General features: G+C 40.8%; 1 long non-coding RNA gene across 1 annotated transcript; it reads right to left on the bottom strand.

The window, feature by feature from the left end:
* Positions 1–372: 372 nt before the first annotated feature.
* Positions 373–1489, bottom strand: LOC133122918 (uncharacterized). The gene is made up of 2 exons (XR_009708157.1): positions 1202–1489; positions 373–821 (listed from the first exon to the last, which is right to left on the bottom strand). It is a non-coding gene; the product is annotated as an uncharacterized LOC133122918 (long non-coding RNA).
* Positions 1490–5523: the final 4034 nt, after the last annotated feature.

Genomic DNA, 5523 nt, shown 5'->3' with positions numbered 1-5523 from the left:
TTTCACCCAAAAGTGACTCATGCTGCCATAACTATAGCACATGCTTTCTCCCATAAGACTACTTTTTCACTCAATGTTCAATGAACTACAAAACACAAACAACTTGGAGCATTGCTAAAGACATATATTATGTGTTTCCCTTTCCTCTATTTTTGCATCCACAAATATTTCAAGCCAAGCAGCTAAAGAAACTTCTGATCTGTTGGTTTGCCTCTCACAATAGATGTCATGACTGAGTGTGGTAAATTTACAGTAAACTGTAAATTAATGAATGTTTTACTATATTGGAAACCCAGAATAACAATTTTTACTGTGTAATGTAAAACAATATATGATAAAGAAACAAATCACAAAAGCAACATTATTGCTATATATTCTTCAGAGGGTTTACAGTATTTTGACATTTGTTCTCACAGTGCAATATACTGTAATTCAGAAAAGAAAAATACAATACAATCAATTACTCAAAATACATTACAATCAATAACAAATACATACCAAAAAGCAATATTTTCACTATATACAGTAATTCGCACATATATTGTCTGCCTATCAGTATCAGAAGTCTACTGTTGGCCTGGCCCATCCATCCTGTCCTCTGCATTTGGCCATAGATTTTCATCAACATCACTCCAAATGTTATCTCTTTCTATACACCGAGGAAAACATCTCTTTGTGTGGCTTTTCCAGCCCTGGATGTGTTCCACTGTTATGTCCATACACCCAGCCGGCATTGCATCTGGAAGTGACTTTTCATGTGGGTGGTGGTCCTACACCTTCACATATATTGGTATCTGAGTACCTTGACACCCTCAGAGTTCCTGTCAAAGGGGACAGTGTACAACCGTTTCATCCTGATCTGATGTTTCTGTAGCACTCTTGAAATGGTTGTAGTGCTTACACTGTCAGTGTTTGGAAATATGTTGTTGTCTGCGATTATGTTGTTGCATATTTCTCTTAGCCTGATGCTGTTGTTGACAATGACCATCCCGACTATTGTATCCTCCTGTTGAGGCATAAACATTTTTCCCCTTCCCCCTGTGTGACTGTGTGAGGTAACCGCTGGGTCCTGTAGTGTGTCACAGACAAATGTGCACTGATACATCTGCTTTTTCTGGAGACTTTTCAAATCACAGAACTGCTGTAATATACACATCAATTGAACTCCTTCAGTCAGAATGCTGCAAATACTGTATAGTACCTGTTGGTTTGCCTGAAAATCCTCACTATTGAAGCCACTGTGGATCTAGGCAAGTTTGGTTGAACCCTCAACCTGCTTCCCTCAGGGACAGACCATGATTTACCAATGACTGTGGCTCTGATTTCATCAGACACAACTGTTCTTGCTCTTCCGCAACGTCTTCTTCCTCTGCCTCTGGCTGCATCCATTTTCCCCACCAAGGCTAAAGAATTCAAATGCCAATCCAAAGATGGCCCCTTTTGTGTATGTGGTAACGGGGCACAAACAACAAACACCTGGGCAGGTTGTTCACTGAAATGACGGCCAGGTGTTTCAGCAGTACATATACAGCAGTAATAGCGGAAAAATCTCTTCAGTAACAACTACATCTATATTTACTCTATATACGTGCACATTTCAATGCAAGTATGATCACTTTTGCACAGATAGTAACAAGGCTGCAAACAAAAAAATTTAATAAACTGAATAAATTTTCTGCTCAAATCAGAATGATCTGTCTTACGTATTTCAAGCATATAGTTTCATTTTTCTGCCAAAATGCAGCATATTTCCTTCCACAATGATCAGAATTTTATTGGGTTTTGAACTGAAGGTTAACTGTTTTGAACAGAGTATCTAAATGTCTGCAAAACTTGCTGTATTTGGACAAACTTTTGCTGGTAGTGAACATTGACTGAGAGAGGTATTCATGAATTTTGGAAGAAGTGGTGATTGAATGCCTTTAGTATGAAAGCAATGCAAAAATATCCACAGTTTAGTTCACATAATCTAATGATATGGTGAATGTGTTAAGTGTTTTGAAAAAGTGGACATGGTATTGAGACAAGTGTGAAAACGATTGTAAAAAACTGTAAAAGTGATATTGATTTTTCTTCTGTCCTGATATTTGCAGGAATAGGCTAACAATAGATTACTTGAAAAGTCCAATCCCATTTAATTTCTCACATAATATATTATAAACCAATCGATTGCTATTGCTACACAATCTGAGTCTGTCAGATGTGCAGCAGGCTCTTCCTCACTGTGTTGGTTGGCACAGGTTTGTAGTTTGCACAGGTTTGTGCACTTCAGGCCATTGTTGATACATGTGCACTGTGGTGGTTTGCACGCCCTCACACACTTGCAGGAGAGAAACTGCAAGACAGCATCTGGTGCTGGGGAACCGCGCATCCACTGGATTTCCAGCTGCCCTTGATCATCTGTGGTCCACCCGTGGTCCTTGGGGCTTGGTACAGATGGCTGGGTTTGAAGAGACCGTCTCCAGATTGCAGCCTGATAGTTGGCCCGAATGGAATGCATAAATAGGCAATCCTCACAAGGTGGAAGCTGGCTGGACTCGACCTCTCCACATCTGGTGCAGAAAAGTTGGTACCGAAGAAGGTTGACATGTCGTTTTTGTAGAGGGTACATACATGCGGCATGTGACTTCCTGCAGCTTCTTGAAGAGCTCATCGGAGACATCCCAAGTACGACCGGGCTCAAGGAAGGCGTCTTGGTATGTCCTGTCTGACTTCAACTATTTGAGGGTGCCCACTTTCCCACGTCCTGCAAACGCGCTGACAGTGTCACAGCCAGTGAATGCGTGGATGCCAATCAAGGCACCAGCAACACTATCGCCAAGCGACTGGCATAGTTTTGTGATGTCCAGGAATTTTGTCCTGTTCTGTGTGCCACATTTTTGGTACACTCTGCATGGGATGTCCTTGCTCAAACCCAGAGTCAACACCAGAACATCTGTGTCATCAGCCGTGATGATCACCGCCTTGTAGCCAGACTCTGCTGCATGGAGAGCATGCAATTGCATGCGGGTGTCAGCTTCTTCCTGAGAGGATTTGAGCTGTGTTACCTCCTTCCACTGGGTCTTGCTGATTTTGAAGCAGACTTCTTCACAGGTAACATATAGGGTCTTGTCTTGTAGTTTATTTCTGTGATTGGGTCCTTTCCATTCCTCAACCAAGAACTTTATCAGACTGGATGATTTTATCACGACATACATGGTAGTCCACGGCGGCAGTCTTTCCCCTGCCATCCTAGGATTAGGAAATCCAGCGGTTCAGCTGCGTGCAAATTTCCCAAACCTAGGATGGCAGTCTTTCCCGGGGAAACAGGGGAACATAGGACCCTTTTTCAGGAAACCAGGGAACATAGGACACTTTTTCGGGAAACAGGGGAACATAGGACCCGGGGAACATAGGAATGACCCCGTTATGAACTAGCCAGCTAACTAGCTAGCTATACATTACCGCTAACTCTAAACTAGCTTGCTAGCTAAAGTTACCTAAGGTAACTTACCTCTAAATATGGATCTGGCTGGAGATAAATTAATTCATTTGAGGGGGTAAACACACACTTTATTTGTTTTAAGTACTTTGAACAAATTACTTACCAACAAGGCATCTGCCTATGGTCCTAGCGGTCACCAGCCACTAGACTCACTCACTGAACTGAAACCTGGACATAAACAAAACCTTCAAAAAGGGTTTATGTATTGTATGTGTTATTATCCATATTCTAAAGGTTTGTACAGGGGGGCTTGCTTAGATTACTTTTAGATTTTTTTTTTACAGATTAGATTTCTATTCTGGAAAGTTATGCAAATTAACACATATTTGAAGTAGATAATGCATCATTTGCATATTTAAACATAAAAATTCAGAAAACTTTTAATACAAAAAATAATAGTCTTTATGTTAGTAACCAACTGAGGAATTTTCATGGTGATATCTATTAGGTAAAATGTTTTACCCTTTTTAACTTTTCTGGTGGAGCCAAAAAAAAGTCCCCTGCTATATTTTGCTCCCCTTCGCGTTATTTGCTCGTAGCTCGGGCTGTGGTTGGGCTGTGGTTGATAGAGACATGTTCTTTATGCGCCTGAGTCTCCTGAACACGTAGAGACCAACCCCAAGTCGATCAGAGCTTCCTACGCTGAGCTATGGTAACCTTCCCGCACCTACCGCACAATACCTCTGGAAAACCGCAAAAATGAGGCATTCACCGGTAGGGGGTAGGTGCGGAAAAGTGACCATAGCTCGGCCTAGGAAGGTCTGGGGTTGATCTCTACATGTTCAGGAGACTCAGGCGCATAACAATAACAGGGCACATGTCTCTAGCACCCCCACAGCCCGACCTACAAGCGAATAATGCGAAGGGGAGCAAAATATGGCAGGGGACTTTTTTTGGCAAAACTCCGGTTTTAAACAAAAGCAGTCCATACCTTTAGGAAGTGATAACCACTAATAAGCTGCCAAACCAAAAGGTCTATCATATCAAAACATAATCTAGGGATGTATAGGACTAAAAAAATCACATCTAGAATTTGCCCACCCAGATGGTACCAAATCGTCCAATTTTGGGGTTTGGCCCAAGGACAAATAGGAGCTGCACGCTGTCAAGAGCGTGCCTACATCAATTCACATGCAGCTGGAAGCTACGCCGCTTTGACCTCCGTCACCAACAAGTTGTCTGTGACTTTAAGAGACCGAACTTTGGAGAAGTTTCACCCCGTTGTAGAACAACTTAGACGGTGAGATTTCCGAATCACGGACCTTTGATTAACAAGGATATTATTAGTATAGGACTCTGTTTAGCGTTGTAATTATTAAACATTCTCTTACTTCCTTATAACGCTGCGTACTGGTTACTTCTTTCTGAAGGGTTTGTGACAGTGAATGTTACGCCGTAATCTACTCTCTTTGTTATTGAAACATCGGTGAGTACCAGGTCGTAACAGCTATGCTGACTAATTAAAGGTTTCAAATGAGTCTGAATTTGGTTTCTTATTCTTATTTGTTATCCTTGGTCAACCTTAAAATGTACAAAAAACTGGTTTCTTGCCTGCTTCCTGCTTCCCCCCCCCCTACATTTTCATATTCTACAAATTATTTTAAAGGCTTACATCGTCTTGGGCCAGACATTACACATAATCATTTATATCATACTACATAGCCAGTAGGGGTGAGCAAAGTATTTTTTCAGAATATGAATGTATAATCCCATTGAGTAATTTGATTAATTATCCGTGACTGAAGAATTGGCCTGCTTTATTTTATTTAATTTTTTTCATTGGCTGCAGTAGCTGTACATCAATGATGAATGCTTGAACATAAAGTTAACACTGTTTTGTGATAGGCCAGTTCCTTGTCACGTTTCATGTTTGTCATGTCATGTTTTATGTTTAGTCATTGTCTTAGTTACGTTATTGTCATGTCACATATTATGTTAGTCTAGCCTCACCACATTTTTATGTTTTATTTCTTGTTACGTTTCATTGTCATGTATGTTATGTTTCATGTTTAGTTCTTGTTACCATTTATTTCTTAGTC

This window comes from Conger conger, chromosome 2, assembly GCF_963514075.1.
Source record: "Conger conger chromosome 2, fConCon1.1, whole genome shotgun sequence".
Taxonomy (NCBI): domain Eukaryota; kingdom Metazoa; phylum Chordata; class Actinopteri; order Anguilliformes; family Congridae; genus Conger; species Conger conger.
Note: the sequence above shows the minus strand (reverse complement) of the source record. Positions and strands in the feature narration are given on the sequence as shown.